The 26,391-nt window shown below is 41.6% G+C and overlaps 2 long non-coding RNA genes and 1 pseudogene across 3 annotated transcripts; 1 reads left to right on the forward strand and 2 right to left on the reverse strand.

Moving 5' to 3' along the window:
* The first annotated feature begins 1,393 nt into the window (after nt 1–1,393).
* Nucleotides 1,394–17,161, forward strand: LOC117533217 (annotated as a pseudogene).
* Nucleotides 12,704–16,338, reverse strand: LOC117533221. The gene is made up of 5 exons (XR_004567022.1): nt 15,846–16,338; nt 14,692–14,770; nt 14,447–14,602; nt 14,279–14,367; nt 12,704–13,727 (listed from the first exon to the last, which is right to left on the reverse strand). It is a non-coding gene; the product is annotated as an uncharacterized LOC117533221 (long non-coding RNA).
* Nucleotides 17,162–21,603: 4,442 nt separating the features above from the next.
* On the reverse strand, nt 21,604–25,508 carry LOC117533223. 2 transcript variants are annotated; one of them, XR_004567024.1, is made up of 4 exons: nt 25,144–25,508; nt 24,784–24,851; nt 23,931–24,096; nt 21,604–22,525 (listed from the first exon to the last, which is right to left on the reverse strand). It is a non-coding gene; the product is annotated as an uncharacterized LOC117533223 (long non-coding RNA). The 2 variants fall into 2 exon arrangements; XR_004567025.1 differs by lacking the exon at nt 23,931–24,096.
* Nucleotides 25,509–26,391: the final 883 nt, after the last annotated feature.

Consider the following 26,391-nt stretch of genomic DNA (forward strand, 5'->3'; position numbering starts at 1 on the left):
GGTTGGATGCTACTCAATCGGAAGCTGTTGGTACCTGTTTATGTGGATAGTTATGTAAATGATGCTGTATGATGTGCTTTTGTTGTTCTATTTATGTTTTTATGTTTCATGTGGAACTACTTGAGCAGGTCTCCCTTGAAAAAGAGATCAATGATCTCAATGGGATTTATCTGTATAAATAAAGGTTTGAAATGAAATGAAGTGACAAAAACGTTCAACATTCCTCCATTGTAATTTCAGGCTGATATTTCCTCACGGTAGCAGCCGCACACCTTTAGTTAAACTGCCAAAAAGGCCACATTATTAACCCGAAAGTACACACAAAGTACACTTCAGATACTCAACTTCCTTGACATGCTTCACGTTTTGAAATGTCACAGATATCTGTTACGGTTCTTCCACAAAGTGTTCACATGTAAGAGGTTCATCTCTCATTCAGAGCAATGGAAACCTGTGATCTCTACAGAGCTCGTTAGCTCAACTAGAAACACCTGTGTAATGGAACACGATGCTGGCGTGCTCAGAGCAGCAGCCTCCAGGTAGCAGTGTGCTAACAGTCCAGCTGTGAAGACATCTACGGGACAGTTTGGAGAGTTCTTCAAATGCCGTTGCCACGGCAACACAATGCTCGCCTTGAAACACGGCTTTCTCATAACTTCAGTGAAAATACTCCAAACAGCCCAGAACTTCACAGGTTTGGTAACGATGCAGCCATCAACGCATCTAAGCGTATTATGGGGTGTCATCAAATGCCGTTGCCATGGCGACAGATCATTCGCCATCAAATTAGTTCAAAAGTTTGCCGTTCAAATATTCTGCTGCTTTTCCAAGCCTTTTTACTTTCTTCTCTCATCACACATTCAAGCCCCCAGTGTTCATGTTTCATTTCAATCTAAATTCTTCACTTTCTTCTCACACATTACATTTAAGCAGTTTAGCGTCAGCTTAAAGCATAAAGCATTCCCACCAGCAATTTCTTCAGGAATTGCATTCTCTAGTTATTATTGTTGGTTCGAATGAATTGTCCCCCGGTAAAAACATCCAGCCCCCTGTTGTGCTGTGCATCATTGTTGATCAGTAGCGTGGGTGCATATGATTGCTGTTATAAACATAATGACCTCTTCTGTGTCGTTTAGCACGAGTATCACAGTTGCTGAAATATCCGCATGTTCTATTTAAGCCTCACTAATGACACCACTTAGGCTCTTGTGAACATATGCATTTAGTTGGTTTCCAGGAGACTGTACACCCGACTCTCCTTTGGAGGACACAGTATCTGCCGCAGCAGGCACATTGGCAGGTTAGAACACCATTTTGTATTGTACCTTTATTTCACCAGGATAGGTCTCATTGAGATTACAAATCTCTTTTTCAAGAGAGTCCTGGCCCAAGAATGGTAACGGCACAGTTTCAGACAGTTCTACAGTTACAGACAATTAAAAAACACACAATCACAACACAGTCATACACCAAATTTAGCCAAAGCATTTACAAACACAGCGGCCTGCTTCAAGGTCAGCAGCCTGCTTCGAGGTCAGCGGCCTGCTTCGAGGTCAGCGGCCTGCTTCGAGGTCAGCGGCCTGCTTCGAGGTCAGCGGCCTGCTTCGAGGTCAGCGGCCTGCTTCGAGGTCAGCGGCCTGCTTCAAGGTCAAATGAAGTGCTGGGTAACAACATTGAAAAACAGTGTGTTTGAGTGTGTGAGGATTAGTGTACTCACCTCTGTAACAAAACCTAATGTAGCATCTCTTGCTTTCATCAACATGTTAAGCTTCTCCCAACTATATTTTCATCCTGGAATATAATGTGGTCTTTTTCCATATTGTTTCGAGTGTCAGACTAAGAAGACAAAGCTCTGTAAGAGAACCAGAAGTAGCCGACAAATCAAACAAAGGCCAGAGACTAATGGAGAAGGAAACTATGGAAACAGGGTAATGTATATGTTGTCACATTCTTTTTCCAACGCCACACATGGAGATATTAAGAACCCTTTGTCCTCTCTCTTAAGCAGGTCAAGTTCTCAGTATTCCTCCAGTACCTGCGTGCCATGGGCTGGGGATATACCGTCACCGTCTTCCTGGTTGACTTGTTACAGAGCATTGCTTTCATTGGTCAAAGCTTGTGGCTGAGTGACTGGACCAATGACGCAGTGGACTACTACGACATGGATCCATTTGCCGCTGCTCTTGGATTTTGGTGATGAAAGTTTGATTACCAATCAGATGCAGAGGCAAGAGTTAAACGTTGGATAAGATGATGTGAACTCTTCAGAACCATATCTGAACTAATGTCATTTTGGCAACTGTGGATCTGGAGTTGGTTTTCATGTGTTTGAGGATCTCTTCTTCTGTTGCAGGCTTCTTTGTGGTCTTCAGTACGCTGCTCCTGGCCGGAGCTTCGATCTCTGCATCACGTATCCTGCATCCGAGGCTGCTTAGCAACATACTGCGAGTTCCCGTGGTATTCTATGACCCATTGGAAGAGTCGTCAACCGCTTTGCAAAGGTAGGATTTATCATTGACCTTTTTCCATAGTTTCTCGTTTCTCGTTCTTTCTATTTTTTTTATTCGCTGAGGTTTTTCTACCTACATTTTCTAAACATTGTAATTGAAGATACTAGCATGAATAAGTCTGCATAAAGTCATCCTAAAGCAGTTTTGCTACACAAAATGTCAATCTTCCATTCACTATTTATTTTCATGCAGATTGTATTCCTCCTTCTAAACAAGGACAACATTGATAAACCTGCTCATAAGATAACATATTAAAGCCTCAAGTGAACTTACATGTCCCCGAACAGGAAGCATGGCAATTCCACAGGAGTCCATTCCAAAGTGAGGAACCAGAGGAGATTGCTTTCCATCTGTTTTGGGTCACTTGAAAACACTTTCATATGTTAAAGACTAACCTTTCCCTTTGCTTGGTCCAAAGGATATTTCCACAGTCCTTCCGCTCCTGGTTAATGTGTGTGCTGGGTGTGTTGGGGACACTGTTTGTCATCTGTCTGGCCACTCCTTTCTTCACCATCATCATCATCATTCCTCTGGCCTTGGTCTACTTTGTAGAGGTAAGCTGAACCTGAAAAGTGAACAATTGTAAAAAGAATCCAACTCCACTTCTGTTCATCTGTTTTTCCTTCCTCTTTTCACCTAGCGTTTCTATGTAGCGTCTTCAAGGCAGCTACGTCGACTGGACTCAGTGTCTCGCTCTCCTATATACTCACACTTCAGTGAGACGGTGACCCAGACCCTTATGGCTCGTAAGGATGACATCAGAGCAGGAAACCAATATTGTGGCCGTGGAGAGAGTGAGTGAATACACCGAGCAGGAGAACGAGGTACGGGGCATCAAGAGCTACATTTCCGTTCACAAACCAAGTGTCTTCATGGCGTGTTAATATCATTGTGTTGTTAATCCTTTTATTCCATATCATCGTTCATAGCTTTGGTTAGGTATAGACATATGACAAAACTACATTTCTCAGCCTTATACCGTCTGTTTCTTTTTCTACAGGCTAAATGGGTAACTGGCACTCGGCCTCAGAGAAGCGGCCCGATCAGTGAAATAAAGCCTAACCAGCCCAAGATTCGCTAGCTGGTGCCTCAGCGATATCTTTTCTGTTTCAGTTCTCTATCATTTGGGCATTACAGTGGGTCCAAATGCATTACAATATTATTGTGTGTGAACTATTTTTTCAGGGCAAAATATAAGAAGAATATATCAAATATGTATTTAAACAATATAAATATAATATTGTAAACATATATGTTTAGTCAGAGTATGTAGTTGCTGTTTATATTTGTCAATCACCGGTCACATTAGACCTAGCTCTGACTAACTCAAAAGGACAGGTTATATTGGCCTCTGACAAACATCTGTTTCAACCCTCTCGTGTGCCCTTCATCTTGGCAAGCAATCTTGATGACTATTTTCGGTCTCGTCTGCATTTCTTTGCATTATTTTCAAACCGTTTATGTGAATGAACCTTGATCTCTCATCCTTTGAGGTTTCATTGTAGGTCAATACAGACTGCAGCACAAAGCATACACATAACACTTGAGAAACAGAGCCATGTCATTGAAGTGGCTGCAACAAAGGTTATTACCTAATAAATCATGCTCATCCTCTAAAGACACTTCGCCTTGCATCTCTCACTCCTTCAATTCACTGGCATGTCTTGGACTGATGAACATGTTTTACAATAGAGAGCTACAGCTGTAGTTACACCCACTTTAAAGAAATGCTGCTTATTTTTCTAATCAATCATTTTCCACCTTTTCAAAAGACACTTTCAGGGTTTTGACGCTTGTTCTTTCAAATAATCAGCATAGGCTGCAGTGAGATTATAAAAGCACAACGTTATCCTTATTACCATTACTCCTTTATATAAATATCATTTTAAAATGCTCTGTTCATCTCACAAAAGGTGTTCCATGATTCCAATGCATTCAGATTGGTGGAGTGGGTCGCACAGGAGCCGGGAAATCCAGCCTGACCAACGGCCTGTTTAGGATGAGTGAAGCTGCTGAACGTCCTATCCTCATTGGTGGTGTGGATGTTTCCTGCATGACCTCAGAAATAGCCTAACAATCATACCACATGTACAACACAACAACAATTACAATTCCTCAACAGAATAGTGTTTTCAATGGCACACTAACTCATCCGACCCGTGCGCAGGATCCAGTGTTGTTCTCGGGACCCTGAGGATGAACCTGGAAAAGCAGTGACTATGTAGCAGGGCTGCAGGAAGGACTACAGCATGAGGTCGCAGAGGGGGGAGAGAGCCTCAGGTGGGCAATGAATGTGGTACTCTTCCACATTGTAAATCATTACACATACAGCAAATGAGAAATTCTGTTTTTTTTGTTGCTTCAATTGAAAACATGTTTAGTTTGTGTTATAAAAACACAAACGCATAAAGTCAACACACAGATAAATGATTGATGCTTGACGTGGAGTTGATGATTGGCTGTAAACTGGCAAACAACAATTCATGCTTAATAAGATGCAGACAATATATTGAATACACTTTTATTCTTTCAAATAATCTACTACAGGGTGGCCAACCAATCAGAGGTAAAGAGCCAATCACTTGACTGTTACTGCAAAGAGCCACATCATACACACATGCTGGGTGTATGTCCCCGACCTCGCTCTCCTTCTCTCTTTTGCTCTCAGCCTTTCTGTGGGCGCCCTCACTCTCTTCCTCTATGTGCCCCTCTCTCACACATACAACATGGACATCTAAAAATGAACCATAATTGACACACACACACACACACACCCTCCCATAGACACACACACACACACACACACCCTCCCATAGACACACACACACACACACACCCTCCCATAGACACACACACACACACACACACACACACACACACACACACACACACACACACACACACACACACACACACCCTCCCATAGACACACACACACACACACCCTCCCATAGACACACACACACACACACACACACACACACACACACACACACACACACACACACACACCCATGTCGTCCATGATATTGACAGAAATGGACTTAAACCTCTCCTACCAGTATTAAGACCAGAGGCCAGTTAACCATCAATATTGTGTCTCACACAAACTCTCAGTTCAAAACATTTGAAAAAAGTAGTTATCTTACTGTGCATGTTGCTGCTTGAAACGTGCAGAGGATGTGGAAGGGGCTCAAATGCATGAAAGGGCACATTTGCGATCTTTGTTAATAATTTAATAAAAATATGCCTGGCCTTTATTCTGTCTGTATCTCTCACACATTCATGACAGTCATTTCAAAATAAATGTAAATAAATAAAGTGTATTTTAGTTAATTGTCCTCACATGACATCTCAACGTTTACCTAACCCTCTGACTGACAGAAGCTCTGCTGACAGAGATGCACTTTCTCTTGTTTATTTCTTTACCGTGAATCATCAAATTCAGGAGCCCTTCTGCCAGTAGCCAGCTCTCCGGGAGCAGGCCTTCTCACACACACACACACCACTGCACATTGTTACCGTTTTGATTTGACAACATTATATTCAGTGCTTGAATTGGAATGAAAAAGGTGCCAGTACTCTAAAATCAGCAACTTTTTCAAGTCAATTTTATATATACAGCCCACAAACAAGAATTTGGCTACTATAATGCTGGTGGGTTTGTCTCTTTACTACTGTATATTTAGAAAGGTTCACTGTACTTAACATTTTTTATGATAGGCAGCGGATATGGCTAAAGCTCAGTAAGGTCAATATTAACTGAAAATATAGCAATCAAAGTCTAGATCTTCTGCTGAAGACACATGAAGCAGAGACCTTTCAGGTGAGAGCCCCTCTGGTGGTGTTCAACATTAATGACAAGGAAACAAAGCTCTGGTCAGAAGCATTTTTTATAAAAAGCTTTAACAAAATTAAGTATTTCTGTACATTTTGAATGCAATCTAACTTTCCAACTCAGAAAACGAAAAACGAAAAAGTGCCAAAAGTCTTCTCACATGGCTGAGCTGCTTTGCAATATACTTCACCACTGAAGAATACAAATATGTATAAAGTAAACTATGATACAATCTAACTTTCCAACTCAGAAAAATGATAAAGAGCATGAACAAAGAACATGTAAAAACAAATGCAAAATTTGCACAATCTAAAATGAGAAACTGTAACTGCAAGTAACAAAGTCTGAGCCATGGTAAAGAGTTACATTGAACACCAAGCTGATCAGATAACTCCCTGGTTGGTCTGAAGTCCTTCTATCTCCAGGATCTGTACAAATCGGCACATTATGCCAAAAGTCTTCTCACTGGGTGAGCTGCTTTGCAATATACTTCACATTGTTAGAAAAGGCTCCAGAAGGCCTTGGGGACATCAGTATCAGGGGCTGGAGCTGGACAGGCTCTTTCATCAGCACTTCTCCTTCCCTTTGCCAGCCAGGACCTCACATACTGTTCCGGATTGAACTGTCCTAGTGATGGTCCATTACATTGAATGAAAACCAGGCTGGACAGTCGGCTGACAGAGAGAGCATTCCTTTTTGCAGTAAGGATATCGTTCATGCAGCTGAATGCCCGCTCACACTCACTAGTGGAGACAGCGATGGTTCGGACTGCTTTCAGTAGAGGCTCCATGGCAGCAGGTGTACGGGATGCCCTGGTTTCCTTGTATTCGCGAAAGCCCTGAACAGTCTCTCTTCTGTCCACTTTCAGCACTTCGCACAAACGTAGCACCTCTACGTCCCCATACTGTACGTCTAACTCCTCTTCAGGCCAACTTCCAGGATGGATAACTTTCATGTCCTGGATTAGCTGATTGTCCCGGGCCTCCCGGCCATGTAATGGGATTTCTCTTGTGCTGACATGAGAGGAGGTTGTGGAAGTCATTCTGTGTCTCAGATTCTCTACCATACTGCGGAAAAACTGACCTGCATGAATCTGTACAAGCCTGCCATTCTCACGCAGGGCAACACCCTTGAAGGACTTCTCAGCTAGAGCTGTATGAACTGTAGTCATGTGTGGGCCAGGCATGGTGACCATGGATTCAAAAACTCGTATTTCTCGAGTTAAGAGCCTATCTGCTGTAGGCAGTGTCATCTCTCTTTTTTGGAGTTGCCGAGAGAGGTCGCTGAGCTCTGTGAGCTCATCGTACATCAGTCCCAGATTGCTGACAAACGTTGCAGATGTGAGCACATCATCCAGGCCCTTGTACTTTGCTCTGTCTCTGGAATCCCTGCTCGTGTCGTTTGCAGCATTTGTGAAGTGATCATGAAGCACTCGGTAGTTTTCCCAGACTGCTCTGACGCTCCTTTCACTTGAAGCAACCCAGCGGATGGACAAAACACGCCCTATCACCAGGAGACGCTGTCCGACTGCTTGCGCACACTGCGCTAACTGCCTCTGATTTTTGGGGGAGGCATGGAACAAGGAATAGAGTTTGTCAAAAAAGATCTGGAAATGATTGAGCCCTGAGACCTCCTTGACCACATCCCCAACTGCCAGCTCTAGACGATGATTGGAGCAGTGCCACACAAACAGGCTTGGGAATTTACTACACAACTGGGTAGCAACGCCTGTTCTCTTCCCTAGCATGACTGAAGCCCCATCACATGCAAAAGAAACGAAACACTGACCTAAAAAGTCCTCGTTAAAATCTCTTCCAAGACACTCCATTAACGCCTTTGTGATGTCATCAGCCGTTGTTCCATCCAACTCGATCAGCTCCCAAAAAAACGTTTCGGGCTCAGCATCAGCTAATGCTGAGCGTAGACACACAACAAGCACCGTTTTACCACTAATAGTGGTAGATTCATCGACCAAAACACAGAGTTTTCTTTGGTTTTCTGTAATGTCTTTTGCCATTTTTTTCTTCAGCTCATGAGCTATGTGGTCGATGATTTCGCCACAGGTTTTATTGGAGTGCAAAACCCTGCCCACGTTCAGCCCATTCAGTTTCTGTACATTCAAATCAATTGGCATGTCTGTGAATGGCCGGCTATGTTTGCCAATTTTATATGCCGTTCTAAAAACTCTGATAGTGGTGTCTAATTCAGATTTATGCATAGACTGCACTTGATGTTGAATAGTTTCACGTGAAGCAGATGTAAGGATGTCAGCAGCTTTTACATGAGCTTGTGATTCTTTATGTTCTTTGATTTTTTTTCTCAGGCTAGCTTGTTGTTTGCCCTTGTCAACACCGAAATGAGACACTGCACACTCACCCCATTCAGTTGACAGTTTCAGTCCTTGTCCAGTGTGTATTCCCAAAGATTTGACATCTCTGCATATCCGACATCCTAGCTTCTTATCTTTAAGAAGGAGCCATGCATTGGTCTTGCAAACATATTGCACCTGGTCCGTTGTCCAGCAGTCAGGTGCATCGCTTTGCCCGGTGTTGGTGGTGGCAGTTGCGCCAGCAGCAGCTAACGTTAGAGGCTCTGGAGGAGGCGGCGGAGCTAGTGCTAATGCTAATGCACTAGAACTTGGAGCAGGAGGATCAACCAAAGAAAGCTCCCCATCAGACACAATTTCCAACACAGGCACAGCATTCTCTGTATTTGAAGTTTCTTCCGGCGACAACCGCTGTCTTTTTGCACTTTTATTAATCCACGCTAACATTTTAGAAATGCTAATTTGTGACGTGACTTGCTTTCCTTCTCTCGGGGGCGTGCCTGCTCTGTTCTATCACTCTACATAGCCACCCACTGGGTGGGAGTTGCACTGCATAAACACAACACACGTGCATCTAGGTATGTAAATTGTAAAGCATTAAAACATGGTTTTACTAACAGTTTTCAGTATGTTGTTACTTCGGCATTATTATTATTATTATTTTGAAACGTGTATTACTATTAAATCACGGTCAAATAGGTTAATTTTGACATAGTCGTTTCCACCACAGTATTTACATGGAGAAGATAAGCCCCGCCCCCTCTCCAGCACGTTCTGTTTGAATGACAGGAGTAAACAGCTGACAGCCGCTGTGAAACTCCAGCGGTTAGAGCGATGAGAATGTCCGTTCGGCACCTCATGACGCATCTACTGAGTACCGGGCGGCTGTATAGATATATATGGATATATAATAAGAACGGCGGGAGAGTGTTGAGTACTGGCACGGTGCATGAGTACCGGAGTACCGCCAGCATGCCGGTACTGAGCAAGAAGTGCCGGTACTCCATGGGTCAGAACCAGAAGTGCCGGTACTGCGTACCGGTGAGTACCGGCCCAATTCCAGCACTGATTATATTGAGTTATTACGGTTTTATCAGAGTTATATTTCTGCCGATCGGAAGCAGATCCCTTCACTGATCGCGAGTGCAGTAAAGCCCGCCTCCAGTACTGCAGGATCTGCATTCTGATTGGCTAAAGCACTTCTTTGTTAAACTCTTTGTAAAGATTGGGCTGGAACTTGTGTGTTGTTAACCCTTTGTGAACTGGGATACATATGCGCAACACAAAAAACACAATTAAAATTCGATATGAGCTGAGGACCCGCATGAGACTGGGCAAAGAGCCGCGGGTTGGCCACTCCTGATCTACTGTATTAAATGTTCATCTCTTCTGTAATTACCCATCGCCCCTAAAGGAATCACTTATCATTTCATATAAAAACAAGTGTCTTTTTGTGGTGTATTTTCCTTTCTGGTTGAAAACATTTGATCATGTCACTCTCTTGTCAGTGTGGGGCAGAAGCAGCTGCTTTGCCTGGCTCGGGCACTGCTGAGGAAGGAAATCTTGATCCTGGACGAAGCTGATTGATTGATTGATTGATTGATTGAAAAGTTTATTAACAGCTTGTATATTGGGTACAGTACAGTACAGCTCAAAACTTACAATTGTTAAGGGGATGCAGACCAGAGAAAGACTTTCGTCTTGTTTACATCAGGGTCCCCCATTTCCAATTCATCATGTCATTTAAGACATATAAGACATATAAGACATATTTGACATATAAGACATATTTGACATACAGATGGCTTATTTACAATTTACATACAGGTGGTTTTTTACATACAGATTGCTTGTTTACAATTTTCATTTTAGATTTCGTTCTAATACATCCTAACCGGACATTTAAGACATACCAAGTCTACAGATATACAGTTAGTAACAGAGTCTAAAATGCGAGTATATACATAGATGGGGGGGGGGAAGCTGTCCATTGAACGACAGGTTGAGATTTGTACCATTACCGGGGCCAGTTTTGCAATGCTCTCCCCCGAAGGTGCTCTTTAAGAGAGGTTTTGAAGGTAAGTATAGTTTTACTTTCCTTTACAGTTGTGGGAAGAGCGTTCCACCTTGATGTGGCATAATTGCGAAACGTGTATTCCCCCTTTTTTGTGCCAAATCTGGGTTTCACATGATTTGTGGAGCTCCCTCTGGTGTTATGATCAGGGTATTCCTTGACCTTTGGGAAGAATGTTGACATGTACATGGGTACCATAGAGGTGTAGTGGATCTTGTAGACCAGGCCCATTGCAAGTAGCTGTACTCTGTCGTCTACTCTAAGCCATCCTAGGTTGTCAAAGTGGGCAGAGGTGAGGTGGGTTCTAGATGAAAGGTCAAGCAGTAGTCTGACCAGTTTATTTTGCGATGTTTGAAGTTTTATTTTTAGCGCCTTGGAGGTGCTATGGTACCATGACGTGCAAGCATAGTCATAGTACCCTTGAATGAGTGCTCCTGCCAGAGTCTTCAGGGTGTTCTTGTTTACCAGAGAGGAGATCCGGTATAGGAATCTAGTTCTTTGATTGACTTTTTTTATTACATTGGATGCCATTTTGTCACAGGAGAGGTTTGCCTCAAGAATAGATCCTAGGTATGTAATTTCCTTCTTACTTGTGACAATAATGTCGCCCACTGCAACTGAGAAGTCGTCGGATTTGCTGAGATTATGTTTCGAACCGAAGAGAATGGACTCTGTTTTACCCAGGTGTAATGATCATTTATCGCGAGGTACTTTTCGACCTGTTCATATACTATTTTTTCCATGACTTTCGAGATGGAGGTAAGTATAGAAACAGGGCGGTCGTTGCCTGGGTCCAATTTGCTGCCCTTTTTGTGCAGGGGGGTTACTCTTGCAATTTTGAAGTCTTTGGGTACTTGTCCCTGTTTTATGGAGAGGTTAATTATGTGAGCTATGACTGGTGAGATGGCGGTTGCTGAGTCTCTGAGGAATTTGGAGGGGATATTGTCGTGGCCAGTGGCCTTGTTAGGTTGGAGGGCGCTCAGTTTAATGAGTACCTCTGCTGTTGTTACCTTTGTTAGACTGAAATCATCTTTGCGTACCCCTAGGTTTTTGTAGTAGGTCATGATGTGATCTACTCCAAAAAGCCCTGAGTGGGAGGGTAATTTATTTACAAGAGTTGTGGCTATGTTTGTGAACAAAATGTTCAAGTACTTGGCCACATCCAGTTTGTCTGTGATGAGCCTGTTATCTGTCTTTATGTTTAAGTTAGAAAATCTCGTTTTGAGTTTTTTACTGCAGCCAAGCTGGTTATTGAGTCATTTCCAAAGTTCACGGGGTTTATTTTTGTTTTCCTCAGTTTTGACATTGATGAAATTCTTGTTGGCAGTTTTGAAGCCACGGCAACTGTTGACCTGGAGACAGACGACCTGATTCAGACTACCATCCGTCAGGAGTTTTCACACTGCACTGTCCTCCTCACCATCGCCCACCGCCTGCAGAGCATCATGGACAGCTCCAGGCGAGTGTCTCCTATAGGGAGCGTGCACAGACATTTGGAGGGGCTATTGCTCTTAACTGGGAAAAAAGCACAAGACCTTTTGAAAATTCTAACTTGTTTTTAATGTAAAAGGTTCATAACAGAAAAACACAACACTGTCATTGCAAGTGACACTCAGTTGACTTCTATGTCAACTGCTAAATTCGTTATTCAGGCACATTTTTAGTTGTGCGGTCCATATCTCATTAAAATATCTAATGTTAGTAACTATTAAAGAAAGAATGGGGACAATTCTGTTTTAATGTAGTTTGACCTTTGTAACTGCTGTGCGGACATGCTGATGAAATAGGGCTTCCAACTAATTACCTTAAACTCACTAATGAAACCAGTTCAATTCACATTATTCGTATCATTCTTTATGAGCGCAGTAACGGTAAGGTATCTAATTACTTATTTATTTAGTATTCCATAATTTAATAACAGAGATGGACCATCTCTGTTATTAAATTATGGAATACTAAATAAATAAAACTGAAGTGGCAGAAATCCTACAATGAAGCGGGACAGTGAAGTGTTCTCCGTGAGAGGGTGATCAAGAAAAGAGCGAGGGCCCCGTCGAGGGAGTTCACGGAGCAGAGTAAAAGACACAGAAGCACACACTGTAAAAACCAACCTATAAGATCTACTCAATAAAATGGGGGTAACAATTTGCACACACTTCTTTTGAGTAGATTTGACCCAATGTTTTTGGGTAAAGGGTACTAATATTTAATATATAAGACTTACTTTAAGAAATTAAGTAAAATCTAACTCAATTACTTAAAACATATTACTTATAAATGAGTAATATTTACTCCTAATCGTAGGCATCTATTTACTTAATAATTGATCCATATTACACATTAATATTACTTTATTAGTAAGGTTACCAGGAAACAATATATTACCACACAAGATTTTATTGACCAAACGTATAAGTGCAATATGGCCATACATTGAGATGATTTAAACAGTTAAGTGCATTTCAATTGTTAACTGAGCAGAATCTTCAAAATAGTCACAATCACATTGTTTTAACAGTAAAGTGCATTTTAACATAATCTTCCAAGTGCAATTTACTCAACTATGAAAACCTTACGTGCCAGTAAACAGTCCACTTTTAACAGAACAAGGTTTCTCCACATCCATTACAGTCCACATCTCATTATGTTGTGTTTGTGTCACTCGGCACTAAAACAAGTCAACATCCACTTGAGAACAAATTGTTTATTTGCGGCTCTGGACCTGTTTGAGCAGCTTGGCTCCATCAAGCTCCAAAAACTGTTTTTAGAATACCTCAAATGTGTATTTGAGCTTGTTGGGGTATTCCAGGTTGAGGGCGTAGAGATGAATTCCATCAACAATGCGAATGCCTTTGTTTGGTTTCTGCACAAACCTCTGTCTCCCTCTCTGACAATAGACACATCTGCTGGTCCCTGGCATCATGGATCACAAGCACCTTCACAGTTTGGTCCACGACGCTGTCATGCTCGTCCTCCATGCTGAAAAGAAAGAAAAGCATATTCACTTTAAATTAGGCATATTAACAAGAAGCTATTATACAATATAGGCTTAGTGGTCTAGCATTAAGCCTAATCAATAAAACCAGGGATTGACTCTTTTTAAATGATTTGTAAAAATGTGTGGCAGCGATTAAAAATAAAACAAGATTTCTAACTTATATAAAACATGTCAGGCCCGGTCAAATTGCCCATCGATCTAATCAATGACATTACATTGATTGATTGATGATTCTTTCCCATAAACATCACTTTTCAGTGCATGATTTTATTTATCTTATTTCACTTTAACACCAAAAGAAGGTTGTATATGTGAAGTAGCTGCACATCAGTACATTATCCCTAAATCATGTTCCTGTGAATGCTAAACCATTTATAAAAACAATAAGATGTTTACAGATTTACAGCAATAACTTGCATATTTCTTTGTTAGGTGTCAGAGCGGTTCATCACAGACATTAAACAATGGTGTCAGAGCGACCTCCGAAATAACTCCGTTAAACTCTTGAAGTGATCAGTCTTTAACGACATACCTGCTGTCTTGAAAAAGGTCTTCTTGGCGTTCCCCAAGGTCTTCAATCAGGCACCTGGCCACTGCATCTCTTTTCCCAACACTCTGGGCCTGTGAGGAAATGCATTTTAGTGACAAGACTTATTTCTGCATTTTCATAAACATGAATGAAACATTTAAATAAATGTACCTCATCAATTGTGCTCAGAAGAGGGCGCATCCTGGAGCCAGCATCTCCTCTTTGGCACGCATCAGCTGGAGCGAGTGGTGTTAGTGGACCCATCCAGTTTCAGCATCAAAGTCTCTTCCAGTGAAAGAGTTGTTACGTGTGGAACTCCTCCTTCATCTAATAAAGAGCATCGGGGACAGCACTCATTACTCACAACTCTGACAACAGTGAGTTGAAATGGAAACAAAGAAACGTAATGTTCTCACCTGAGCCTCATTGAATAAACCATCTCTCCTTGAAGACACGTGGGCTGAGGGTCACCACCTCCACTCCACTACGAATTGTCTGCAGGATTTAAAATGTATAGGACTTAGGTGCCGTCTCTGAGGATGTTACACTTATATTCACATTTCTTACACTGAACATTACCAACAAAATAACACAATTAAACATTTTCATGTAGAAAAATCCTAAAATATATAACAATGAGCTTTGGCTCTGCTCCGTGGTAATCTCTCCAGTCCTCGCGATAATATACAGTAAGCTTAATGTAAACATAAGTCTATAGGCTATTGCTGCAGCTATACCTCAAAAAAGACAAATGAATCATAAATCATTATTACTGTGGCTTGGCAGAATATACGATGGTTATTTTTCACTAAGAGAAAGTCGCGAGATAGTTGTCTCAGTATTGATCGTTTCATGCACGCTCATATGAACACAGACACACGAGGAAACTGACGGCCGACGTTAGATAGACTGAGAGAGATGCTACAAGCTAGCTTCAACTTAGTTAGCCTTGTGCATCATTTGAATGTGTCCCCCGCAAACCGTTACTGTACTCAATACTACTCAACCGGGTCAGGGTTCGTCATATTACTTGAACTGACATGTTATTTAATAAACGGTACTGATGTTTGCAGTGCGCATCACCATTGGAAACTGTGTGGAAAATAACTTTGGACAAACACACATAGAGGACGACCAACTTCAAAGGTTGATTTAAACGAATGCCGCCTTCCGCGCGCTGTTCTTGTTAGTACTTAGCTAGCAAACAATAGCCTTCTCTGCTAAGCACGCACGATGCTAACGTGAAACACAACTTGGCTGGTTAACTTACATTAATATACAACTGTCGCCGTGACGCTTAACTCATTTCAGACGGCATGCCGTCAACATGCACATTATTGCTGTAATAACAATTATTAACAATATGGAGCTAAACATCATAGTGCTTTACTCTTAGCTCCTATGTTAGCTACAGCTATCTAGCATCAGTGACCGACTTCCAGTGAGTAATAGATGAGAACAAACTTACATTCCTTGTCTAACAGTGAAGCAAGCAGACAACAAGTCTTGTGATGAACCTCAAAAAACGTGAACATGTATATGTAGGACATGATAGACAGTAATATCTTACCTTCCAACATTTCCACACAGCAGGAGGAGGGAGGCGCGAAAGAGAACCGCTCCTCTGGCCTGCAGCCAAGAATCACCGCATGCGCATGCGCAAAGGGGCAGTGTGGGCCTAATGTCTTCAAGTAGATTTGACCCAGATTGTTTGTGTTTCAGTTGGTACTGTCAGAAATTAGGTAGTGTAGGTAGAATGTACCCATTCAAATATACTAACAATGCTCACTTATATACCTTGAGTACAATTTAAATGATTTGCTTGGATAATATATACTACCCTCCAAAATCCTTTTTTATAGTGCAATAACAAGTATATGTAGGTGTTTTTTTTGTAAATAACCAACGGTGTCAAGGTGTAAAGTCCCCTGATTTGTTTCTTACGCCAGGCAGGCATTTGGTGTGATCACCAGAGCCATATGAGGCCGAGGGCTTTCCTTTGCGTCCAGCTGTCAGATTGTAAACAAAGTCACGTGACTGGGGGCAGATGACAGCGCTGACAAGGTGTGTTTCCCGCAGCGAGACGCTACGATACTAACTGTGGGCTTATCATGTTGATTCGGCCACAACATAAAACAAATAAAAACTGCTCTCTCCAGAGGGGCAGGTCAGGCAAAAAGGGCTGTTGCCCGGGCAACATTAGCCCGTACCTGTGCACGTCCCTGCTGTGGACAATCCCCACAGGAGCACTTTGGGGTGAAGCGTCTCAGGGACACAACGACTTGCTGACTGCAGTGGGACTCGAACTTGCTACCCCCTGCTTATCTGTTTAAACAGATAAGCAGACTTGAAAGTTCTGCAAGACTTCAAAGTCCCCAGTGGCTTCGTTTAACATTATTATAAGCAGACATTATCCACTAGCTAGCAAGTTAACCGCTGGGGTAAGCAATTTAAAATTTGAGCTGACAAATAGGGTATCTGCAAACCAAGAGTCGATAGTCAACACATTTAGAAAATATCTTTTTTGCAATAAAGAATTCATGAAAATGAAATCATGCATGGTTTGGTCTGAAAATGCAACAGACTGATTTACTTTCTTGGCTGTACTTTGCTGTGTTAGACTGACTATAATCATTACCCTCTCTCCTATCCTCATTGCATTTCCTTCACATTTGAGCTGGAAGTTATTTCAAATCATCCTCTGCCTGACATGTACACAACTCTTTTCCAATACTGCCTGTGTTCCCCTCCCACAGGGTAATGGTGCTTGATGCCGGAAAGATTGTGGAATTGGATTCTCCGAGCAACCTGCTTGAAAAACGGGGCAATTTCTATGCCATGGTGAAGGATGCTGGAATAACGCAAGAAGACGTCACAAGTCTTTGATTTTGAAATTGGACTTTTAATGTACCTCCATAAATTGCTTATGTTGTTTGATTTTTTTTCAAAAGCTGGATTGTGCTTTGATATATTTTATATTTGTATTTAAAGGAAACATCCACTAAGAAACATCAGTTTATCCTTGTTAATTAGACAATATTGATTGGTTTACATTGTGTGCAATGCTTTTGTGTTTTTAACCTTCGATTCGGAGAAAACAAATAGTTTTTTCGGAATTTAGACACTACAGAGTTTCCGAAGACACTACACTACCCAGAATCCCCAGCTATCGTTTTGGGACTACAACATCTGCCTTGCTTTACAAACCCCGTAATTAGTCCTCAAGCTCTGTGATTGGATGTTGGAGTGGCAGTGCGACAAGGTTACGCCGAGACACTCACATTTAAAACATATAATTAATACATGGGTGAAAATTGCTTGTGCCCAATGGGCAGCATTAATATACCCACATGCCAGCTCAGGTCAGAAGAGCTTTATTTAACAGCTGGTCTTATGTCTGTGACCCCTCCTGTTGTTCATTGATAAGCCTGAAACATGCACTTGTCAAGGTTCAGAGGCACATTGTGCAAAGATGGCAGTAGCCATCGATCATCTTAAGATAAGATACTTTATTGATCCCAAGTTGGGAAATGTTTTTGTTACAGCAGCATACTACTTTGTTCTACTCCACTACAATTCAGAGGTTAACGTGGTATTTTTACTCCACTACATTTATTTGAGTTACTTTGCAGATTCTGATTAATGATGTGAAATATAAACAACCCTTAAAGCAGACTTTAGTTACACCTGAGTCAAATTCAGGGAAGGTGATTGTCAAGTGCCAAAATAAACTATGCAATATATTCCCTCTGCTGGAACTGCTACCCCCGCGACCCGACCACGGATAAGCGGGAGAAGATGGATGGATGGATATTGGACGTTAAGTACTTTTTCAGACTTCATATTTATCTGTGGATAACCCCAACGTATCTTTGGACGTCCGGCACTAAACTGTTTTATTGTAGAGATCACTACAGTATCTTCTTAATATTTAATATTCTATATTTCTATCATGCCTTCTACTTTCCCTCAATTTTGTATGTAGGCCACTCTTAATATTTAAATGTTTTCATCAAATATAACATTCAACAACAACATTCAATAACGTGCTTCAACCACTAGGCGGTGCGGGTTAAAAAAACAGTGGTCTAACATAATATCAGCTATTGAAATTGTGATTCCATAGTTGTGTCTGCCATCACCCAAAACCCCTGACTATTCTCTCAACTCAGTCTTTACATTCTTTAATTCAAAGAAAATCAGTAATATCTTTAAAAAGTCCTTTTCTATCAGCTGTGCACCGTTATGGTGTAAATATAACCTATCTACCGATTGGATCAAATATAAAAGTCAGCCGAATTACTATTGATACTATAGGAGACGTATTTTGTGAAGAGAAATGGAAGATGCCGTTTAATTGCTGATATATTTATGATCCACGTCACATATTCAGTTTTGGCGGCAGTTCTTCCAGTTTGTCCAGAAGTCTTCTCACCAGGGGCCTCATTTATAAAGCGATATACGCTCAAAAAATGGCGTACGCCAGTTTCTACGCAAAGTTTGCGATTTATAAAATACTAACTTGACGGGAAAACGTGCGGTCCTCCACGCAAACTCTGACCCATGCGTACGCACTAAGCACAGCAACGGGAGAGACGAGAAACTGCAACACCGTTGGCAGAAGGAAGAATGGAGAGAAATATGTGGAAATAATACCATAAATAAAATGTTACCTCTCATTTATCAGATATGAAGAATTCACTTTCAAACATTGATTAAAGCCAATCTCAAACGCCTGTGTGAGACTCCTCAGTGCACACAAACACATAACTTGGATAAATAAATACGGATATGTTATTGAAAACCACCTCGAATATGTTGTGTTAATGTTATGAAATGTTTTCTCATAAATGATGCAGTGAGCAGGAGGACAGAATTACGTCTAAACTGACGCCGTGTTACATTTCTATAGGTTGTAGATACGAGCATGGTTTGATATACTATCACGTTTAATCGTGTTTGATGCCGTTTGCCAAGACTTGATAAGTCGCTCGTAAAACACAGGAGGTCTGGAAACTAAGAACACCATATGTGGTAAATTGTACAGCTGATATAACACAACACATTAGTTGTATTTCCTTTAACTGGTGGATATAGAGTTGCTGCGGGGGGGGGGGGGGGGGGGGGGGGGGTTGAGACGCACAGGCTGCAGTGGAGACGCTGCGCACAGCTGATCGACAGCTGGGACACAAACCACCAAATACAGAAACATAATTCAGATCCAGTCTCATGACTCCACTCCGGAGGGATTCCTCGATCACTTCTTACAGTCTCTCATCAAGGGGGGGTCTCCTGTCCCCGGTACAAACACACTGCCTGAGGAAGAATGTGTATTGTTTTTGTCATTAATCTTTTTCGGACCACTTATTTATTTATTTTGGTGACGACCCGACCTCCATGCTGCTCCTCTGGTTCAAACTGCATCCACCAAACGATATGATTTATCTCCACCTCCCCAAAATAACCAGAATCTGACACGGTGTGAGATGTCTTTTTTAGCTGTTCTGTCGTCATTTCCTGCGATCTTCTTCATAGTCAGTCACAATGAATGAATGAATGAATGAATGGGCGTTTCTTTGACTATTTATAGGCCAATATGGGCGTTACGTGAACCCCGCAAAAGCTGCACCGCATTTCGAGTCGGTTGTGATTTATAAAGGGAAACCGGCGTAGGAAGTGCTGTACGCACTTTCCTCGCCGGTGCGCAATGTTTGGTGAATTGGGAAGTGGCGGAAAATTTATGGACCTATTTTTCGGATTTCTACTACGTTAGCAACCTTCCCACGTGAATCCTACGCACGGCGTTATACATAAGGCCCCAGGGCTCTATAAATAAAGAACTACGGCAGATGTGTAATATTTAATGCAGCCGAACCGTGTATTACAATGCCGTTATGTGATGACTTCCAAAGAGAAAAGCAAGAGCACTCGAAATAAAGTATTTTTAAAAAAAAAAGTTTTCCGATTTCATATCGCATAAACACCATATCCCAACGTGCATTGCGGCTAAAACATCCAGGATTATGGGTAGTTCGATGTTTTAGCCTTTCAAAACCTCTGAAAAAAGACATGTGTCTCTCAGAATCGAAAGGGAAAAACCTATGGGAAAAACACAAAAGCATTGTAGGCCTACACAATTTAAACCAATTAATGTTGTGTAATTAACAAGGATAAACTGATGTTTTTTAGTGGATGAGTACTGCAGATATCACTGTTAAATCATTTGATCATTGGTTTTATTATGAAAACTTTGAGACCGGAAAAACCGTTTTCACCCCGTGAGGGTTGACGCTAACTTTACATGGAAGCTGCCGCATATATACGTTCTCCTGGCGAGACCTCAAATCATCTTCGTAATATCTATCAAACTATAGATCCTACACATCGACTGGATGTGGATTCTAAGAGTACAATATACACTTCTCGCTAGAAATCTAATCAAAAAGCGTTTTAATGGCCAAACTATCCTACAATTTAGGATTTTCCTGAGAGGGTTATTTGTGATTAAACGACCCTCTGTAACGTTTGCATTCAACGGGAGCACGAGAGAACCGCAGTGACGCGTCCTAAAAACCGGAAGTAAACTTCTTCCGGTTCCTTCGTGAAAAACGCAATGCAATGTCTCCATAGGATTTTGGAAAATAGCTCGAAATAAGGGCTGTGGTTGAAACACATTTAAGAAATGGATCACGTTTTGTTCAGCCGGATAATCTCCACATGTCTATCCTACTTTTATAATTTTTGAATCATAAATCTAGTCCCCAGAAGCAAAATGCTAACGTTATGCTATAAACGAACTACAAGCCAGTACAGCAGCAGGGTCGCACGACTTCAACGTCACGCCAACTTAAGATCGTTTCAACTGACTTGCACTGAAACTGCACTTTGAACACTTTAAATATATTATTAACATTTTAAACTGTATACCCGTTATCTAGGCCGTTTTTGTTTGTTGTATGTATACATGTCACACTGTAGGAAACAATATTTCGATATTTCTGGATGTATAACACATGTAGAATTTTTCACAATAAAGCTGACTTTGACTTCCGCGTGCTTGCATATTTTAACAAAGCTTTTCATTTAACTAGAAGTCATGGCTGTGTCAATTACCAGTCTGATATCGTTTTACAAAGATGACAAGAAGAGTGTAGATGGAGGAGAGAACCACTACAAGTCAGGACACGTACAACAGTGCAGCCTAGATGAAGGTGTGCTTACCGGTGTTGTCAGGGCTAGCATGAGGGATAAGGTTTATGGTGTCGGTGAGTAGTGAAAGCAAGAGTACGTTAACCTAGAGTTCATTTATTCACATTAATTCCCATCAACAAATCCATTTTATGTGTCACATGAAATCTTTATTACAAATATTACACACCAGAAAACACAGAAATATCCATGAAATAAACATACAGTAGGCTATAAACAATTAAAGGGATAATTGGGAAGGCATTACAAATGTAAATATATTTAAAATAATAAAACAATCCCACCACCACAGGTATCTACAGGAGAAGAGGGAATTCTCTCCACAAAATGTGAATGCCCATGTGGAGAATGGAAATGCAGTCATGCGGCTGCATTAGCCATCTTTGCCATCCACAATTTCAGCTGCACTGACACCCCCTGTCAGTGGAAGAAGCCAAAGGCAGCTAAACGTACGCATTCAGTGGAGGAGCTATTTCCTCCAACCAATAACTCATTCAACTGGCTGACAAGAGAGCCCACCTCCGAAGATCGTGACTGGCTGAGGGACAGACTCGGGGGCAGGTTCTCAGGAATATCTTGGCTTCTCTCCCCCGAGCCAGAAGAGGAACACTACAGCTTGGAAACACTTACTGTTCCTGAAATTATCAAGCATCATGGACCTGAGGCAATTGTGGCAAGCATGGCATTGTCTGAGGAGCAACAGAGGGCAATGCAGGCGGCTACCACTGGTCAGCGAACCAACCCAAACTGGCATTTGTTCAGGAAAGGAAGGTTGACTGTCAGCAACGTTGGAGCTGTCCTGAGGTCAAAGTGTGTGACTGCTTCCCTTAGTGCCAGGGTGCTAGGACAACAACAGGCCCTTGATGGTGTTTTGTCTGTACAGTGGGGGACTATGAATGAATGTGAGGGCGTCAGGGCATTCACCACTGCAACCCAGATGCAGGTCCATGAGTCAGGTTTGTGGCTCTCCCAATCAGGATTGTTGGGGGCATCTCCAGATGGTCTGGTAGGGTCTTCCGCTGTGCTGGAGGTAAAGTGTCCCTACGGAGCCAGGGAAATGACAATTAGTGGACTAACTTACTTTTCTGTAGTTTACCGTTACTGTGACATATCAGTATAGCCACGGAAGATAGTTTGTGTGATTCATTCCCATGCATCAAGGTTATTTTCATGTATGTAATTGTTTTTCCTGCACAGTGTAGAGTCTTGTTGTGATGAGAGGGATACAGGTATTTCATTAAAAAAACGTGCTCCCTGGAGAATAGCTACAGAATTGATATCACAATTTAATCGGAGCTGATCACAACTTGTCATGAGTGATCCAGTCATCTCGATGGGCGTTCGGGCTGTGAAAACAACGTGTGTTTTACTTTTAGGCTGTCTGAAGGTATGGACAGCTATCAGAGCTACTATACATCACATTAAGAACGATGTACAAATGAAAGTCGGACACAAATATATAATTTAAATGATTTTTTCAAGTTTGCAATATTTTGAACAGGCATCCACACAGTCACCTACTTTGTAATGTTCGATACCTCCCTGTTACGGCCCGTCTACACTACAGGCGTCAAAAAATGCTTTCAACGCTTCGCCCATTCATTTGAATGGGGTGACGTAGGATATTTTCAAACTTCGCCGAACTGCATTGTGGGTAGCATGGCAAGGCGTTGCAAGCTACGCGAGCGTCTATCGGCGTCAAAAGTTGAACAATGTTCAACTTTTGAGGCTCGATGCTTGCTCGAAGCTGGCGTCAGCCAATCAAATCCCGTTTATGCAAATCTGCCAGTACAAGCGCTAGCCAATCAAACCGCGTGCAAGCTGGGAGAGCCAGACCGCTGTTCATTTCCTCATATTCCAAACGAGAAATTACGGTAGCAAATCCCCCGGTTCTTTCCGACCAGAACTATTTACCGGGATACAAACCGGAGGAACCAGGCATGGAGGGAGGAGGCAGAGACAGTGGGTGGAACTGGTAGGTTTTCGCCTGTTTGGGGATTTTATATCCAGTTTACTTCGTTTTAACATTGCTATTGCTTTGTATGTCGGGGGCGGGAGATTCATGTGATTGGTTGTTGGTCGCGTTGCTCGCAAAAAATCGCCAAGCTTCAGACACGGCCAGCTTCAAGATTTTTTGATGCCTGTAGTGTAGACGGGCCGTAAGCGTCACGATATCCAACTCTCACCCACAACCTCACATACGAGTACTGAATGTGCATCAAAGTGATCTTAGGAAGGCAGATATAGCAAAAGATTAACGTAAACGACAAACGAGGCGATCGACGTGATAAGTCAACAATGGGTCCTCAGTGTACACGCCTATGACGAAAATAATAGAATGTCGCCAGTTGTCATGACTCAAGTTATACTGCAACACCATCTCTAAAACGGCGATACAGTCACTACCCATCATTTACATTTCACCAAAAATGTAACGTCAGCTTACCTCATGGCACGAATCCAGACTCTCCTTTGGAAAACATTGGCCGGGAAACGATAGAACGAGCACGTTTCATGCGAAGACCTGTGGCTGCAACCCGGAGCAAAGCAACAAACCATCGCGTAGCTAACTAGTAGTGCTAGCTTTAGCTAACGTTAGCCAACGAAACGAACTGCCGAGTAAAATTGGAAAACACTGGTAATTAATTATTCTATCATTTGTAAAACTACGGTGTTAAAAATGACAATTTCAAAAATACAGATTCTAATGGTCAGATATAGATATAGGCCTACAGATACTTAAGATACTACAGATACTAAAGATAGGCAGGTACTTGCTTTCAAGCAGAACACAGGGGCAAACAAACTCAGAGGAGTGTTCACGTGTTCGGCGTAATGACGTACAACGGCCTCGACAATTTCTGTAGTCCTATTCAGCCACTTGGTAACAACCATCGTTTCTCAGACACGTAAACTCTTCAAAAATCACCAGCGGGGTCACTGCTGATGTATTTAATGTCGTAGAACAAAACGTGATTTATCTCTTAAATGTGTCTCAACCACAGACCTTATTTCCAGCTATTTTCCAAAACCCTACGGAGAAAATGCATTGCTTTTTTGATGAAGGAACCGGAAGTGCTAAAAATGCTAACTTACTTCCGGGTTTTAGGACGCGTCACTGCGGTTCTCTATTACAATATGTTTTAATAGCAATGTATATTTAGTTGTATGCATTTGAATAAATGTATTCATACATCTTCAAAGTAATAGTTGATGAACTTGAAATGTGCAAATCCTGAGCAAACCATACATGCTGTAAAAGCAGCTACAGTATGACTACACGAGTAGCTGATACTCACCACAAACCTCCAGTGCACATTTCTTATATTCACAAATCCAATGGCTCCATCATAAGATCAAATGTGACCTGAAAGAATTAGGGAATATGTAAACATAAGTGTTACTTTCTATAATATACAGGTGCAAAACAATCATTTCATTTACACGGTATTCATTTTTTTTTTTTTATTAACAGGAACAAGAAAAAAAGGGAAGCTTATATTCTAAATGCATTGGTTTAAAACAACACAAAAGGCTCCAAAAACGACATACGTGATTATAATAACGCTGGAAGGCGCCTGTAGACACAGCTCAGTCTCCTTTCTCAAGCCTACAAAACTAAAGGGATGAAAATACTTTGAATAATCAGTTTCACTCACCTTTTTTAGCTCTTGCCTGGCCATCTGCTCTCGTGTGCCGTGTAGGATCACACCCATGGTGTAGTGATCCAGGAGGTATAGACGGCCAGCATTATCCTTCAGGTTGAGGATGCCTCTAATGTAACATTCGATTACCTTTTGGATAAATTGTAGGGTAAATAATCGTACAAAATGCCAGCTAATATAGAGGCCAAAGTCGGTTTTAATCATATCGTTGTCAGATCATTTTAGAATGGATCAATTATGCAAAACCTTTGCTAAAACGGGTCTATCTAAAGTCACACTCCAGATGGACTGGCATAACAATTTACTTGGATATCATTTTGTGTTGCACAAATTACATACTTTTTGTCAACAATTGAATCATTAACATAATGGCTTATGTGAGATGAGCAGTCCGGGACAGCATAAGTTTTAATAAATACTCGCCTATGATGAGTTGGTCAGGTCTCAGACTCTGAAATGCTCTGTGCCTCAGGGTGAAATGATGCTTCTCTTCAGCATGTCTTACAACAGCCACAACAGCTTCAGTTGGTTTGCACGTCCAAAGGGCATCAACCGAAAATGAAATGAACAATGGTGTCATAATAACTTCGTACAGCATTTTCCATTAATTCAATTTTAAATACTTTTAATGCACATTATAATTTCCTTACATTTAATTTTTTTAGATTGTATACCTTTTCTATGACAGAAAGATTGCCTCATGCTAAAACGTTTTTAATGCTTTCTTAACGTTGTTTTTATAGCTTGAAGAATTGCTTACTTTGTTACTCTTTTTAAAGCATACATTTTAATATAGCAAAACAATAGCTCTGTTGCCGGCTTGGACCCTTTACTGGTGGGGTCATTGCTGCTGTTCTCCACGTCTGCTCTGAATATCTTCACCAGTGTTCAGAGTTAACTTTGCTCTTTTTGGAACTGGAAGAATGTCTGGAGTGGTGTAATATTTGGAGCTGGCAGTGGAGGCTTTGCTCCATCTCTCTTTGCCCAACCTCCCTTCGATTGACCGATGTCTTTTGGTAGCAAAGTTTTGAGGAGTAACTGCTCAGATAAGTGATGTGCCATTATGTGTTCTCTGTGCCTCCCCTGTAGAGAGCCATACATCTTTCTGATGAATGTCGCTGGCCTCGGTCGTCTCTGCTTTTTTAGAATAGAATGTTTGACTATTCCAAACCATCTCTCCACATGGCAGTTTGTGTCCCTTGTTTTACTTTGGCCAAATGTGTCTTCCTCTGTGTCAATTGC

This window comes from Gymnodraco acuticeps, unplaced genomic scaffold (assembly GCF_902827175.1).
Source record: "Gymnodraco acuticeps unplaced genomic scaffold, fGymAcu1.1, whole genome shotgun sequence".
NCBI classification, from domain to species: domain Eukaryota; kingdom Metazoa; phylum Chordata; class Actinopteri; order Perciformes; family Bathydraconidae; genus Gymnodraco; species Gymnodraco acuticeps.